Raw genomic sequence first — 17,984 nt, forward strand, 5'->3', positions numbered from 1 at the left:
GGCACAGCTGAACTCCATCAGTCACTGCCAGGTGAGACAAGGATTGGGGCACGGGGAAACAGATGAGGGCTGAGCGCGCTCTGCTCTGCTCTACGAGATGATGAAACAAGCTGCATGCTCTGCACTGTCACACATGTTTAATTCTATCAGTCCACTGTGAAAGGCCGGATCTTAAATTGGCTTTGTGATTGAAATGGCACGATGCAGCATCAAGCACAGACGGTTTGTCCAGATGCATTTTCTGCCTCCAGCTTTGACATGTTCAGCCATCAGCGGACTCAATCACTGGTCAACACAACCGGTGAGGAGGCGAACTGCTGCTCTTTACATTTTGAATACATTTAAATGCTTTGTTTTTTCCATTTGAAGTCTTGTAATTAGCGTCCCCTAAAGAGCGCTGGGTGTTGATTCCAATCGGCTAACCCTCTGTGGTAAATATCTCCATATCCTTTGTCCGGCACAGCGTCTGGGGAGATCTCCCTAATTTACACGTTTCTCTCCGGCTGCTTCGATTTCCCGGCCGTGTTGTGTAGCTCCTCTGAGCTCATTAGCTCATGTTGCAGATCAACCAGGATACAGAGCTGCTGTGTCTCACTCTAGGGGGTCGAGGTAATAGAGCAAGGAGAAGTGGAGGTGCCTTTCTTTCTTTCTTTCTTTTTTGTTTTGTGCTCAGGCGCAGTAGGTGGGTGGTGCTTTTGCAACAGAGCCTCGTCTCCCATCACGTCTCTCCTCTCTCTCTCTCTCTCTCTCTCTGTGTGTCGTTGAATTTTTGATGAGTTGTTGCCATGTTTTTTAAAAGGGCATGATTATAACACTCAAGAGGAGTTAAGAGGTGCAACGTTTTCAGTCCGTTCGTAACTGTAATTACGCAGGGCCGACATGTCCCCCCCTCCCATACGTTTAACACTAACTTCTCCACATGTCACAAGTGCTAAAGAGTCCTGTGGTCTCGTAAAACAGCTCGGCCAGGTTTTGTCCATTAGCGCAGACTGAGACGCCCCATATATGTGCTACATGGTCATTCTAATCCCGTCATCACTGACACACGTAAAAGTTCACCTTCTGTGCTATAAATTACATTCTTTACAACTTCAGTCCATCTTAAGCACGCTGGCAGGCGGTCATACATTAACATGTCTCGTTGGATTACTTAAAGTGCAAACACAATGTTTTCTGCAGAACACCGGAAGGCTTTGTCAGCCATGGCCCGTGCCAACACGACAAACATGCAGAGTCTCTGTCTGACAGCCAACAAACATGTGCATGTGCAATTCCTCCAAAGTACTCCAAATTTTGACTTTGCACATCTTCGTTTTTGAATTAAAGAAGGGAGCTAAGAAATGCATCTTTTGCCAAACTGTGTTACTTAAAAGTACGTCTCATCTGTGGGGATAGAAAAGGGTAAAACATGTGTAATTCATTGGCTTGCATGCGCACACAAGCGTCCCAGCATGAATCAGTGCCCCAGGTGGTAAATCAGTCTGGACACACTCCTGGCAGTCTGCGTTCTGGATGTGGGTTCACGAGCCGAACAAAGTGGGGAACTACAGACTCATGTCGTACAGTGGTTTGAGTATTTCCACTGTTCTAACGAGACCGTTTGTGTTGTTGAGCTGAGCGACTCTACCTTCTTACTATCATCAATATTTTGAATGTGCATTTTTTGTGTAACATCTAAAACTTGTGCCTCTCGTCTGCAGGAAATTGAATTAGTGCTAAAATGTTAAGTTAATTTTGTTTCATCCTGCCTTCGGGTTTCTAACTATGCAGGTGAAGTACTAATAATAATCCTGACAGTCTGCACATGCATGCCTCGGAGGAAAGAGTTGTTTCGAGTCATAGACGATCGTCCTCTCGGACACAGGAGATGAAGAAACGTCATGCTAGGTTTGATTAGCATAAAGCAACAGGCTGGGTCAGCTCACCTGTACTGACTTGTTGTGACAGCTGACCAATCAGCTGACAGTAACTCCAGGAAATACAGTTCCTAGAAACCCTTGGTGCATGCCAAACATCCTTTTTATCCTCCTCCCTCAATCATATTTGAAGTGTCTGTCTCTTTAAATTCAGAGCTTTTATTGCTCGTTGAGGTGGTATCTGTGCACGATATATCACGAGGAAACTACACTTTGTCTTCTTCTGCAGATATATTCTCTTGTCTTAGCTGCGGGCGTGGAAACACGATTTCTAAATATAGGCAGGAATAGTTCCGAGGAGAGCGATGGAAAGAGATTGTGTCATTAGTTGTGCATACATAAGCAGGATCCTTTTTAATGACTATGTGCCAACTTGTGTACCTTGGGCAGAAGAGGAGGCAGCGTTGGTGCTGTGTGGTCAATAATCTCAACTAAGAAGCTGGAACCATCCGTACGGGTCCTGCATCTGCTTTATTGATCCAAAAAAAAAAAAAAAAAAAAAAGTCCTTTTGCATGTTTTTTTCTTTAATACATATTTGTGTTGCACCACAGCCCAATCAAGGCTCTCATGTTGAGGCTGTTCTGTGCAGCCTCACAGCTGCGTGATTTCACATTTCACAATGGAATTCAATTTGGCGTGAATTGATTGGTGTTAACGTGCAAACTGTTGTTGAAAAAAAATACAATACAATACAATACAATACTCTGGCTAAATCCATGATGGAAAATGAGTGCAATTACTGTCGCTTTTCAGCTGCCTTTGAACATTTCACATATATAATGACACTTTGCGGCGCCTGTGGACTTGTCGGGATTCAGTGTAGCTGCCAGCCGATGAAACAGACTCGCGGCGCCCTGTGATTGGATAAGCTTCCAGCGTTTGAAGTACTTTTGCAGCCTTTGATTGTGACAAAGAGACGTAAATGTTTTGGAGATGTAGAAGAGGTCTGTTGGTTTCAGTTTGTGTATCAGTGCTGCAGCAGCCACTATAAACTAGCATCTGTCCTGCCCTCTCACTTCTTCCCACGAACACCAATCAATGCTAATCTGCACCTCAGCACTGAATTCATGTAGAAATTTAGAACAGCCTGCCAGTTCAACCACTCAGCATTTCTTCTGACACCTGAAGGCAAATTACAGTGAAATCGATGCTTCCTAGTCGCTCTCCACCTCCGGCTAACAGAATCTCATTTTGGTGAGTCTTCTGAGAGCGGAGGAGATATGAAATATTTTGCTCATGTTTGATTAACATGCATGTAGAGTCATGAGCTGTGCACATTATGTGTTTTAAATAGTTGTTTTTTGGGCAAATCTTCCTTTAATTAAGTCCATCAGGAGAGAAGCTTTAGCATGGTGGGTCCGGCTCCCTAAGTCCTCCAGAGGTTATCAGCTGCAGGCTGAGGATGCATCAATGACTGACTCTACCGTAAGGCCTTTTTCCCCAAGGTCACTGCCTCCATTGATTCGATTCGGTCTTGTTCTTTTTTCCCAGCATAGACCCACACAAACAACCCACGTAGCATCCATGATGGCTTGTTTCCAAACATTTATGTCCTTCCTCTCTTTTTTTTTTTTTCCTCAACATTTACAGACCCACAACAACGCACCGCACAGCACAGACACACAGCCTGACCTGGAATCTGTGAATTTTACATGTGCCATCTTGAATTTGGGTCAGAGGCTCAGGCATCCACTGCTTGAATGGTAATGAGCGCCAGGACACGTCTCCAGCAGGGCTGCAACACGCATGGAGAGACACACCCGTCCACGTCGTTAGCCGTGACAAATGAGTGACAGATTTATGCCCCGATCACTCCAGCAGTTATTGATTTATTTAGCTGAACCGCAGCGGATTACTGCTGCGTTATAACTCAGCCGTAAAACGCCACATATTGTGGCTTCTAAGATCAGTACACGCGATGAATGGAGGATTTTAACGCCTGACATGTTTTTTTTTATTGCTGTTTCTTAATAGAAGAAGCTCTCTGTATGATGCACAGCAGCAGCCTCTGTATCAGAGCGTTTGTTGTGTTTTCAAATGCAACTTGCTTTCTCTCTCTCTCTCTCACTCTCTCTCTCTCTCTCTCTCTCTCTCTCTCTCTCTCTCTCTCTCTCTCTCTCTCTCTCTCTCTCTCTCTCTCTCTCTCTCCAAACCCAGATCTTCATCAGAGCAGGATGCTCTCGTTATGTCTGATTCAATTTGAGCTTCACTCTTATTTGATGCGCAGGAGGTGCGCTCGCAACCAGCTCGGATATTTCCCCTGAAGAGGAAAATGCAGTTACCAGTCAAGATCCTTCTCTGCTTCACTCACTAGCTATCTGACTGGCTGACAGATGGTGTAAACCTGACTGGGATTATTACCTTTTTTCTTCTTGTGTGCGGAGTCTCTTTCTTATCACTGCCGCTTTCAAACTGTCCTTTTGACTTTGCCCGACTCTTATCACATGACTTACGTAAATGGGTCTGCTTGTTTATTTTACACCAATTTGTGATTGCTGCTCTCATTGGCAGACATGAAAGAGAAGAAGGCTCTCGGTATCTCTTCTGTTTCAGAAGATATCTGGGGTTTATGTCTCCTGAAAATGTGCAAATCGAAAGTAGTCTGGTTGCCCGCAGCATGCAAAGGAAATGTGTAAAAAGAATCTTGTTCCATCACTTTGGTTTCCTAACTGGGGCACAGAGGGATGTCTCTGATCTCACTTTTTTTTACTTTTATGAGAGTAATGCAGAATCTGCACAGTGAGGATGTCAGTATTGTTTAACCTGAAAGGATGAATTATCCAGGTTTTTTTTTTTCACAAACTATAAAACTTTCTGATGATGCAGATGGAAAACTCACAGATTGACCTTACAGCCACTTTTTATAACGTAATAAATCAAATCTTTATGTTTGAATGTGTATATGGACACGTGCCCAGACCTTTTTATAACAGGATGATTGATGCAGGCATGGCGTTCTGTTTTATGTGCACACAAACAGAAGGCCAGAAATATATATATCTGGCAGATAAATGAGCATTTAACACAGGAAGGCTGGATTAAACTGGGATTATGTATATTTCATTTCATGGGGAGAAAACAAATGCACAACATCGACCTCAGAAACACACGTGTGGTTATTTGATGCAGCGTCAGACAGCATCACTCCTCTCACCTGTGCACCTGCAGGTTTTTATCGACGTATAAAGGAAGCTGCAGGTGACCCGTGGTAAAATCCTGAATTATTGATTTTACAAGTTCTGCCTCTGACAAGGTTAATAGCCAATCATAGTTTAGGATTTTGACACCCTGGGGGGGTTATGTGGACACGCCCCTGGCTGCTGGTATGTATGCTACGATTGTAATCTAATCTAAATTCATTGACTTTTATTAGCGCTGCTACGACAAGCTAGGGCTTTATTAAATATGTACACAATGAAGTGCGTGTGCTCCTGCTTTAAATCCTTAATTAAAGATCAGATAACGCGGGAAATCGAAGCAGAGACTCGCCATGTGTCATTAGCGCTCCCTGTCAGTAGTCATTTTTTCTGCACAGACGTCTCCATTTCTCTTATTAAGCCACCCAGGCTTCAGTAATGGCTGACTCGGGATGGCAGCAGAATACAGAGGAGTGAGTCAGAGTGGAGCCCGGTGTGGGCAGACGGGGGGGTTAGGGACGGGAGTCTGATCTGAGGAGTCGATTATAGGGCCATCGCCGCCATCAGTGAATGATCTCATTTATCCGTAGTGAGCCGGTGTAATTATTAACACACACACACCTTCTGCCCGTGTATTCACTCATCAGAGCTTTGTGCAGAGACAAATCCTCCTCGACATGTTATGTCCGGGGATAATTTCAGAAAGGGACGCAGCAGTGTATCTGAGGTCAGCCCATTAACGCCCCCTCCATTTCATACACATTTCTACTACTCTGTGGTTTGCACGTTGTCATTTCAGCTCTTCATCATGAGCGCGGTTTGAGCGCGCTCACACTGGTTGTGGGGACTTTTTCGTGAACACACTTTACGAGTGAACAGGGACAGATGGGGATGGCCAGATCTCCTTCTGAGAGGACAGACTGGCAGAGCTGAAACGCTGTGCTTCTCCTGGGTGGGAAGAAGCCAAGCAGAAAGGCGGGAAGGGAGGGAGGGGCGGGACCTCGTCCCCCAGACGAAGCAAGAAAAACACACTGATGTTGGATGACAGCTCCCCGAGAGGTGAGTCACTCTCAAATCGTAGTCCCTTTCTCTCCCTGGCATCCGAAACATTCACTCCAGGGAACCGACCGGAAAATCGTCTCAGTCTTTGAGGAAAAATACCAAATTCAGTTTCTGTCGTTGACAGTGTGATTAAACTGGGAAAGCAACAACCTGCTGTGTTTTGTGACTTTGCTTAAACAAGGGACACCTCCATGTTTGATGAGTAGCCTCCTATCTGCACAGCACTAATTAAAGTGTTTTCAGCAGATTAAAGATTAAAGTGCCTCTGAACAGAGAGTGGTTAATGAAGAAAGAAGAGGTTGGACCCACCTCTCACCACAGGCATGGACGTGATCAGATGTGATGAGCTCTATTTGAGGCACTGCTGCAGCCATCCTTCACCCTCCAGCTCTTCAACAGGTGTGATGATGAACCCGCTGCGCTTCAGGGAAACGTCGCCTCGTTTGACTTCAACTCCAGATTTAGGATTTCTTTAAAGGCGTCGCACCAGTTGAGATCATTTCAACTTAAATCTAAGGCCCGAAATATGCTCAACGTTAGATACGCAGCCGACAACGCAGGATACGCACTTGCGTACCTGGCGTTGGTGGTCGCACCAAAATGCGCGAGGTACAACTACGCGTCCGCAAGTTGCAGTATCGTCAGTCCCGCTAGAGGCGCTCGTGGGCGTAATATAAACAGTCGCTGGTTTCTATGGTTTCCCCGGACGTTTGGCGGTTGACGAGCATATAGGAGGCGTTTTTAAAAAAAATGACGGAACAGGACACGATGTTTGAGGAGCGTTTGATGGATATGGTTCGTGATTATAACCATCTTTATGATATCCGTTTCCGGACCACACAAACGGTAGACAAACCGAGCTCTATTTGGCTGCCTGCCCCCTACAGGAGGCCTCCGGTAAGACACGTATGCTACGTTTGGACTTTGCGAGTATAAGCAAAGACAACGCGAGTGACAATCAGAACGCGTACGTGTCCGTTTGGTACTAACGTTGTTATATTTCGGGCCTTACACCAAGGCGAGAATTCCTCTGGAAAATACGGTTGCCATGGTGATAACGAACCGCTACATCATGCACACCTGTCAATCACGTCAGATGCCTAACTAAAGGATAAGACGGATCCTTTTCAGTGTGTCAGTGATGACTTTAACTAATGCTGGAAGCATCTTTGTTTCTGTGGTGAGTTTGAGGTTTCTGCTGCTTCCTCTCGACAAACTGCAGGATTTTAAACTTCGGCTTCATTCTTCAAGATTTGGACGCAACCAAACATCGACACAGCTGAAGCTAGAAGCTCAGTCGTTTGATCCAGAGCCAGCAAAGTCCTGCCTGCTGATGGACGAGCACTACATAGTGATATGTGGACAGAGCCATATGCCACATCTGTGCAGCATTACACTACTATCTGTGCAAGCAACTTAACAAGTGCAAAACATCATGCTGCTGTGATGCCTGACGTGTGTGTGTGTGTGTGTGTGTGTGTGCGTGCACTGTGTTGGCTGAAGTCCACACAGAGATTTCCTCAGAGGGACGATTAAAGAGTAAACTATATCATAATATGAAATATGTGCTCATGAGCAGATAAGCCAAACACAAAGTCTAGACTTCTGCTGGTATCAGCCGAGTAAACACGTCTGCGTGACTGGAAGCGTCGTCCCATCAGACAGGTGTGATCTGAAACAGAACGCAGTGAGGACACTGTTTCTCTCCGCCCAAATGAAGAGGCTGAAAATGTGGATCTATCGTGTCCATCTATCACCGGCGCTTACTCACCGGGCTGATAGAAAAACATTTGGCTTTGCTCAGCTCCTCTCCTCTCCTGCGTATCCACCTACAGCACAAGACATGCATGATGATCCACAGAGAGCCTCCTTCTCAAGGAGTTACATCATCCAAGCCAGGCCCGACTCCAGCGCCGAGCTCTACGTGGGAAACGAGGAGCATAAAATCCAACTTTATGGCGCTGACACAGAATTAATTTCAGCATAAATGTCAGCACAAACAAGAATTTCATTCTGCATTTACTCACTCTTTTACAACATAAATATCTGTTTTGGAGTAATTGGCATCAGTGTAATCCCCGGCGGCGGGGATATTCATCCCTCAGAAAAAGAGATGAACACAGGTGTGCCTGGAGACACGCACTTTAAACACTCACTAAACAAGTAAGTTGCTGTTTTCCAGTTTCACCACGCTCAACTCCCCCGTCTGATTATCAGTGCTGAGAACATACAGCACAGTTTAGCTTCATTTTCTGCATTATTCATCCAGAAACCACGTCGGGCTTTTAAAATTCTGTAACGCCGTGCCGAGCTTTAAGAGAGTAATTAAGCATATTAACCATATCATAATGGAACGTACTGCCTCCTTCATTTATTCATTGATTCATTCATAATGTATCGAACTCTGTCTGTATGTGTGTGGAAAATTCATGTCGACGCAGCTGGAGCTAATACTCCCATCACTCTGCAGTGTGTACACATGCATGTGGTTTTTCTTACATGCAAACGGCCGCGTGCTTTTTGATCTGAGCGCAGCGCTGATTTCAGAGTTTTCACTTTGGAAGGGGGACAAATTGGGTTTTGAATACATCAGAATAATGGTGGCAGAACATTTGCAGCCCTCCTCCCTTTACACGTGAAGGCTGAAGGGTCCTGTCAATACGATTAACGCACCTCTCTGTTTGCTGTAGTTAGAAAGGGCTGTAACATCTTCAAAAGGCGCCTCCTCTCCAGTTCAGTTTCCGTTGATGTGCTTACATTGCAAAAGAGATGTTGGGGGGGGGGGGGGGGGGGGGGGGGGGGGAACTGTCCTGCAGCATGTTTCCACTCCACGCGCCTCTAAGTGCCTCATATTCGATTGGAGAGATGAAGCCATGCAGCTGCAGTCCTTTCATTTTTTCAGATCCTAAATCGTCTTTCCAATCGGCCCTGCGGACGCCAATGATGGGCAGAAACTACACGAAGACATCGAAACAGGATGCTTCATTGGCTGTTTTCTGGAAGCCTTCACAGATTGCGATTCTGCAGCAGCGCCGAAGCGTAGCTCCTCCGTCCGTACACGTACTCGCACGTAGCATCTGTAACAGCGTATCCCGATGTGTGCTGTCACTTTGCATTTGGCGTTTCAGAAGCGCCGGAGGGCACGCCGCTCATGCTGGTGCCGCCTTCTCCCCATCAAGCCTCTGTTACTACCTTCGCCCCACGACTCTGCCGCTGCGTTACACATTGCAGGCGAGGCCTCACAGGGTGTAAGCAGGGGAGCAGATGGAGCCCATGTCGAGAGGCTCCAGTCCTCCAAGCGGGTGGCTTGGATTCAAAGTCCAACGTGCGGCTCCTTCCCTGCATGGCGTCCTCTCCCTCTCCAAGATGTCCTTTTCTATCCTGTCCATGTGTCCCACCTGAAAAGTGCAAAACGTAACAGCTACAAGACGAGTCACCTGACCTGCTTAATTGTTTTATTCTTTTTAGAAGAGAAGCTGTGATTAGAGGGAGAAATCACATTTCACGCTGGCCTACTTCAGAGTGATTTTATTAGAGCTGCTGATCGCTGGATGTTTCTCATATAAACTGTTGGTGGGCGGTCAGCTTTATCACCCGTAGAATTCCCTCTCTGATCAGCACTTTCTGTTTTCATCGGCGAGACGAGAATAACTTCCCACAAAGACGCATTTATTTGCAGAGGATGTGCTCCTGTTAGAACAACAAAGGAAACATCAGTGTGCTTTGAAACGGTTTCACTCGGCATCAGCGCTGCTTCCAGCGAGACGGAGAGGGCCGCTGCAGGGGTTCGGATCTTCATTGAATCAGAGTCTGCGTCTGTTGAGATCCACAGCGCTTCGGCCAGCGTTGCATCAGAGCTGCCTCCAGTTTGCTTTTTGTCTTTGCATAATGCATGCACTTGACTTGACTTACACTTTCGAAGGCAGCCAAGGTTAGGAGAGTGTTCCCCCATGTTTATTCATTCCCCCGGAATTTATTCATGTGCATTTAAATGCTGCAGTGGCTCTTTCAAACACTGAGTTTATGCAGAGACAAACAGCTAAAGTTGTTCCTGGCACAAACATCTCACCAACCACTGTGCACATAATCATCGATTACATCCGTTGTGATAACACAGCTGGTCTGCTGATCGCTCGTTGATGTCGTCTGTGCTCAGAGGCAAACAGAAGCTCCTTCGAGAGGGTGGAGCAGTTTCTTCAGTTCAGCGTTCAGCGTCTCGTGACCTCTACAGTCACGGGACAAAAAACAAAGTTGTGGCAGTTTAGAAAACCTACGGACAAAGAAGTCTGCTTTGAATTGGAAAAGTGCGGAGCAGCCTGGACTAACATGGTGACTAACATGGTGAGCTTTAAACAGCGTGCGTTCAGCTGGGCTCTTTTGGTAAATCAAGAAGCCGCCGTGTGAGGCGGCTTGTTGTGACTTTTCCACCAAGGTTGCCTCTTTTTTGGAGGAAGTGCATCCATATTTATTTTCCTCCTGTTTTCTTAATTTTTTTGTTTACAAACTGTCGTCTACCAATCAGAATAAGATATTATGTTTTGTTTGTTTTTTTTCCTTCGAGGAATTCTCCAAGAAACAAGCTGGCACCACGGGGGCTCTGCAAGTGAATTAGTGTCACTTAGTTTAGAAAAACAGTCCGTCACATTGTTTATAAAACCAACAGACGAGGCAGGGGAAGATATGCAATCCCCTCATCTGATTGGTCCCCTTGTCGTGCTGATTAGCTCTCTCTGTTTGCAGCACTCTTTTTGCTAAACTAAAGGAAACCTGCGTTTTAGCATCACAAACCACACTCAGCTTTTTCCATGTCATAAACACTCAGTCATTAGTCTGCAGATATCCAATCACGTATCCGGGCTGTGGAGTGCACACCGGGGGTAAATAAAGCAGCTGAAGAGGAACAAATGGGCTTCACCAGCAGCTGTACGAATAATACCCTCACCTCATGTTAGATGATGGGAACTAAAAGAAATGAAAGAGTCTGAAGTCGCCTTTCAAGACGTAGATTTTGTTAAAGCAGTCTAACGTGTACACACGAGGCACAAATATTGCCCCAGAAGCCGCTGGATTAATCAGCAGAGCTCATTTTGAAACGGCCTCTGGACACAGAGATAAGTGGAGGTGGCATGGATCAGCTTTAGCTCTATCTTCTGCCTCATTTGTTCCTGTCTAAACGAGATAGGGCAGCAATCTGCTGGCAGCCGTCCTGCAGTGACACGGTGACAGAGCGAGCGGCCCTATAGAAGCCTCACCTGTGTGCTGCGCGTGCCGCCTAAAAGCAGAGCTGTCACTTCACCGTCCTCCTGCCCAAACTCGCAGGATGTACGACGATTAGAGGACAAAAGCAGGCAGACGTGCGAGGAACACGTCAAGGACAGCGGTGAGTCATGCAGCCAATTAACCGAGGCGACACCTCTGATGTTGTTCCCACAAACAGACAGCTGGACAGGCAGATCGTCCCCCTCTCGAAGACGTCCCCTGTCACTGCGGCGGTCGCAGGGGGGGGGGGAGGTTGCACACGACGGGTCAGAAGGTTTATCGCTGCTGCCTCTCAGTGTGGAGAGCGCTCTGAAACACTGGCAGTATGTGGAGACATCTGAGGTGGCCTACTTGAGAGACGTCCCTGCGCAGCACTCGTGTGTAATCTAGAGATGCAAACAAGCCCTTTCTGAGGCGAGTTATTTGCATGCTAAAGCAGAAGAACAGGAGGACTAAGGAGGGAGGAGCAAAGCACCTGTTGCGTCAGTGTCTGCTGGATGGGCTTTGATTTATGAAGGAAAGCAGTCTGCCTCAATCTCCTCACACTCCTCCTGAGATTTCAGGCTTTTTCATCCACTTTCAAAGGACTTTTATTATTTCCTTTCTTTCACGCTGGCTGAGTGTCGTGAGTGCTACAAAGCGGAGTTTAAGAAGCGATAAAGTCCAGCTATAAATATGCATCTCCTTCTGAGAGTCACAGCCTATCCACACATCCAGTTCATTGTAAACAGCTTTGCTGTGGAGGGTAAAGCTCGCAAGATCACTTTGTTGTCCACCTCAAAAGTGAAATGTTTTTTTAATTCTGTGTGGAGTGCAGGTTTTGGTTTTTTTAGATTTACTAGCGTGGAGAGAAAACGGATATTTCCTCCCTGCACGTGTCCTCCCAGGTTATCAGCTCCAGTGGCTGTCGCAGGATCAGACTCGGCTGTAATGGCAAATCTTGTGATATTATCCACATCTCCGCACAATCTTCCCTCCGCAGGCTGTTCCATTACTCTGGAAATGAAGAGTGAGAGAGGTCAAGGCAGTCAAATAAACAATTTTAGGTGGAGAATTTCATTATGTGCGGAGCAGAGAGAATGGGTTTTGCGGAGAGATTTGTTTCCTCAATTAAGTGCTGCCTGCAGCTGCACATGGCATCTTTTTGTTTCCTGTCCACTTTGATTAATCAGAAGAACAATCAGAGAACTTCTTCGGTTTTGTTCTTGGACTGAAAACTTTCCCGTTCAGTCGGCCTGCTGCTCCAGGACCAGGGATTAAGAAAGGAAAATATTTATTGGCTCGCTCTGGCTGGTCCTTTTGTTATCTCTGCAGCGAGTGTATCAACACTTCCTGGTAAACACAGCTCTTCCTTTGTGTGCCTATATTGCTTTGTTGCATCGTTCCTTTCTTACAATATTCTCTCGGTGATAATAGGTGTGAAAAATTCAACACCCAGAAACTTGTTCTTGAACAATGAGACAGATGTGGACCCCAGCGAGAACACTTGTACACTGTACAGTCGATACACAAATGCATGCTCGAGTGTTTCTGAGCTTGGAGGCTAAATGTGAGAGCCTCTTTTATCCTCTCTAAAGGCTGTCCTTATGTTGCAGACCATCCATCCATTAGCTATAGTGCTTGTCCTGGACGAGGTCAGAGGTCAGACTGGAGAGGGGCGGGGTGCACTCTCACCTGTCAATCACAGGGATGACATCACACTCACATCCAGAGACGGGCAATTTAGAGTCGTGGCAACGCAATATTAAAGTTTCATATATTTAAGAGAGATATTTGAGCAAATAAATAGCATCCATCTAAATGCAAATTTTATTCATGCAGTCTGTGTCGGTATCTTATTTTTTATATGTTCCTTGTTAATCATCCCAAAGATCAGCGAAGAAGAGTTGCATAATTCATCACGTTGGAAAAGTATGCATTGTTACACGAAGCCGGGGTGAGACAGTTGATGGAAACATGCATTCGCTGGTTCATTGTTATTTTATCCAGCACGACCAGCATGTCCAAATTGAATCTGTGATATGACGTTAAAGGCTCTCAGGGTGACCACACAGGTGTTGTTCCTGTGGAGCGAGGAGAGAAAAGGCTGCGACGACGTGACCATAACAGCTTCGATGAAAAACTATAAGTTAATTATTTTAATTATAGAACTGCAAAGAGAAGTCACGTTTATTTAAAAGGGGTTTATTTGGGTGTTTTATTATTAGATTTAAATACACAGTGTGTGAATTCGGCCACCAGGGGGGAACGACAGCGTCGAGGCTGGCCGGAATCATGGAAGTGATTCTCTCCGCTCGCCTCACCCCCCGATGAAAAACGACCTCTGAGTTGAGCGTCGTCAAGGCGACCGAGGTGAAACCGGCCTATCACGTTTCCAGACGCGCTGATGCATCCGAGAAATAAAGTCACATGACCTTTTTCATCACAGCGGCACAAACGGCAGCTCACGCTTCCTTACCACGGCAACGCTCTTTGACGTTACACTCTGTGTTACCACGGCAACCATAAGCTCGTTGTGTTTGTTGATGGAGGTCCCCCTATCATAGACACGTCCCGTAACAACTTTTAAATGAAGGCTGTCTCTATATTTTCACAACTGATGGAAATATTTGAGGCGATGTGATTACTCAGCAAATTAAAATCGGTTTATTTGATTTTTAATTGTTGGACACATTTGAGTGTAAAAAAACTCAAACATATTCCACCTTTAATCAGTCCGTGCATTGCGTCTTCTAAAATCATTATGACTGCTGCTCAGGCGTTCGAGGACCTTCAAGATGTGATGATTTAAAGAGAACATAAATAACCAGTTTCTGGGGGAAAATCATCTCCGTTTTAATGAACCCTGAATATAATTGATAACTTCCAGCTGTGTCCGTAACCATTCCGAGTTTTTCTCATGATTCCGAGGCACATTTAATCAAAACCTGCGTTCGTACGTGCAGGAACAAACAGTGTTTAATTAGAAACAATGAATCCCGAGGCTTTCTGTCATCGTTCTGCTTTTGATTGAGGACCGCGCCAACACGTCAGATGTTGTTTAACCATGCCAGGCGCATGACGCCCCGGTTCACTCGGCTGCATCCAGAGCTGCGAGGGGCTGCAGCAGAGAGCCGTGCACGATGAGGTGATGAGATGTGTCTGTAGGGAGAGGGCAGGCTGTGGAGGAAGACACGTGTTTACAGTAGAAATGAGGACATATTGTTTACAGCGGCCAGCTTCGCGCTCACATGTACAACGGCTCATTCCTCTGATTTGTATACCTCTACTCCTCTGTGATGTGCAACGCCGTGATGGAGCGCGGAGGACCTGGACTGGATTAGCATGTGCTTGTAAATGGACAAACATCACCGACATATTTGTTACAATTAATATTATCCTTACCTCTGTGTGACTTCCTGCGGCTCCATTTGTTAGTCAGATTTGAGCTGAGTGATTTCACGTAATGGATCGCACCGTCCACGCTTTCAGCAGAGGCCAAATGTGGAATTGATGTTGTTTATAAAGTGTGTGTTTCTCTTTGATTTAAATGTATACCTTTTATTCAGCAGACACGCCCACCTTTGTTTTTTCTTCCCTGAGAACAGAAGGTTTATTACCGAGAGGGTTCAACATCTGTTTGCTGTTGTACCCTCATCTCTGGGGTCAGATTCTTATTGGCTGGATTCAGACTCTTTGTGGCGTTTTCACGACTCTGACGGCTCCAGATTTCACTGATGGCTCGTGTTTTGCAATCGTTTGACATTTTGTGCTTGATAGTCGGATTATTCCCAAGGTGAGACGATTGATACCATTAACTTCATCTACATGCTCAAAATGAAACGGGTAAACCTGGTTAGCCCAGCTTAGCATAAGGATTGAAACCAGACAGCTAGCTGATAGCGCTGTCCAATGAAACCAAATCACCTACGAGCCTCTTTTCCTCCGACGAGGCAGAGCTAGCTTTTTTAGCCTCAACAAGATATCATGGCAACCAAATGAAGAGTCATTGACATCCATGTCTTTTGATTTTAATGATTATAAATCACAGACAAACGACTTCATGTTGTCTTAACTGCACAAAAACATTGCTGCATATATTTTTGTGCAGTTTTTAATGCAATTTGTAATGGACTCATTCCTCTTATGTGCATCTGTCTCATGAAATAAATGATTGGTTTTTGCACCTTTATAATTTTACATGCTTTATTAATCCTGTGGGGGAAACTTTTGTTTTACACTCTGCTTCTCACACACACACACACACACACACACACACACACACACACACACACACACACAGACCTGTGGACATGCATCAATGGAGAGATGTCCATACTTGCGTCCACACTGTTGCATCAGTATCAAACATTTTAGCAACTTGAATGCATGCTATGCTAACTGGTTGCTAGCTGGAGCTTAATAATAAAGCTGATGCAGATCTGTCCCAGAAACCAAAACTGATACTCGTCTCCAAACTCAAACATTTGTACAACACATTCTTGCAAGGAATAAAAACCTCCTAACTCCATTTGTGCGCTTAGCATTCTGTTTATACGATGCGTTTTATTTCAGATATCAGTCTTCACCAGCTCCTTAAACTCGCTCGTGTCTTCTCTCCTGACGTTTCTGAGCTCAAACAGCCGGCCCGGGTTCTTGTGAGGTGCTTAAACTTTCTCTCCGTCTGGCACCGTCATCCTGTGGCTTTAGTGGAAATCGCTCACCCTCCTCTCTGCACAGCATTTGCTGTTATCACACAGCACAGCCCTCCGTGTCACTCACTGACTCACACTCTGATATTAGCAGATGCATATATTCACAGGGTGACGTCTGCAGCCGAGTCTCCTGTGAACCCTCTGGAGAAATTAACATTGTCAACATTTAGCAGCCCAAACACTTTTTTTTTCACTCAGATATCCATTTTATGCAGAACTGTTAAATGCATGAATACATGCATGTGGAAATGTTTTTTTTAATAAAGACGGTGATGTGTAATCGAGACTCGGGTATTTTAAAGCACTCTACAAAGTATTTGGCATTTCTTTTCCTCGGGAGTTTGAGGGAAGTCTGGAATAGAAAATGTGCTCTGACAGAGGGATAATTGAATTGACCACCTTCACCGCCCAGTGCGATCCTCCTCCGCTTCACACCTCCTCTGTCGGTTCAGCGGATAGTGATTTCTTTGAGCATCAGAGAGAAAATACTAAGATGGGAGCGTATTGATCATTCTTCTCCAGAGTGGAGCTTCACAGATCACTGACTTTCCTCGGCAGCCGACGTTGCTGCACTGCAAAGAGGATGCTCTGCACATCCAGCCTCTGCTTATCTCCCGCTGAGAACAGAGGCTGCTAAGAGGCTTTACCTTATCATTGTCCGGAAAATAAATCACGCTCTATGCGCTCAACAACTTGTGAATAAACACGCCTGGCAGATAGGAGCTAACCTGAGTGTGCTCGGTTGTTTGTTTTCTGCAGCCTCATCACCCTGCGAAAACACAGATAATGAAATATGACGATGGACACACGGTCTAAGAACACAAATGGTTTCCTGTAGTCCGTACAGAGGGGCTCATCCTGCAGTGGAATATAAGAAGGCAGGAGCTGAGATAGGATCATTAATTATTGATACCTGGGCAGGCAGATAGCAGAGCAGTGAGTGGCTGATCTGTGCAGGTGTGATCTGCAGGAAAAGTTCTGCTAAGTGGATTTTTTTTTCCCTCACACACATTTGGTCCTGGCCTCTTTTTTTTTTTTTTTTTTACAGGAGCTGTCGAAGGTTATTTATAATGATCTGCTCATGTCAGGATGGGACCAGTGTGGCAGGAAAACATGGGACATGTTTGGGATTTGGGATGTGGAGGTTGAAGCAGCTGGATTCACCGCCTGCAGGGCTTCACTTTGTCACATGAGTGAAATAAAAGGAGCGTCCACACAGGCCCAGCAGATGTGCTGCCAACACAGTATGACTGTATTCATACGAGAGCACGTTAATGCGTGTGCAGTCATGAGGAAACTCACCATTAGAGTTTGTTAGTGTTAAAGCAGCATTTTGCAGTTTATTCACCTTCACTTATGATTAATGTTGACCTTTCTGTCTTCAGGGGAAAAGAAAAAAAAAATGGAGACAAAATATGGGAAATAAGTCTCAACATCCATTTCTGTTTCTTTTTCAGCGTTTTCTCAAATTAGCAACATACAATGGGTTCCAGCTTTAATATTTCAGCAGCGAGCAGCTTGGCAAGGCGCCATCTCCCTGTGGGCAGAATGTGGAAACCAAATGCAGTGATGTGTCAAAGCGAGTTCCTCTCACAGCCCGCTAACAGAAGGATGTGTGTGTGGGTCTCAGTACACTGCATGTTTTTTTCTTCTGTGTAGTCGGTCTATCCTGGATAGGTAATCATGCAGAACAACTTTCGCTTTTTTTCTAGCGGCGATACGGCGGCTTCATCGCCATATGACCTCCTACGGTGTGTTCTCATCTCCCGGTAATTACAACCCAATTATCTCCAGCGTGCAGCTGTGATCAGGACGCCACACAGAAGAATAGAGTCTTGACATGTTGACACAGATTCTTTTATATTCATCCCGTCCTTTGGAGTGCGTGTCTGCATGCTCCTTTTGATACAGACCT

The 17,984-nt window shown here is 45.5% G+C and overlaps 1 protein-coding gene across 1 annotated transcript in view; it reads left to right on the plus strand.

Moving 5' to 3' along the window:
- tspan9a (tetraspanin 9a) overlaps nucleotides 1–17,984 on the plus strand; it is a gene marked incomplete at its 3' end in the record, with an annotated part of 65,237 nt that overhangs the window by 1,619 nt on the left and 45,634 nt on the right. The gene's annotated exons all lie outside the window — the stretch shown is intronic.

The sequence above is a fragment of the Symphodus melops genome (assembly GCF_947650265.1).
Source record: "Symphodus melops genome assembly, chromosome: 6".
In the NCBI taxonomy this organism is placed as follows: Eukaryota; Metazoa; Chordata; class Actinopteri; order Labriformes; family Labridae; genus Symphodus; species Symphodus melops.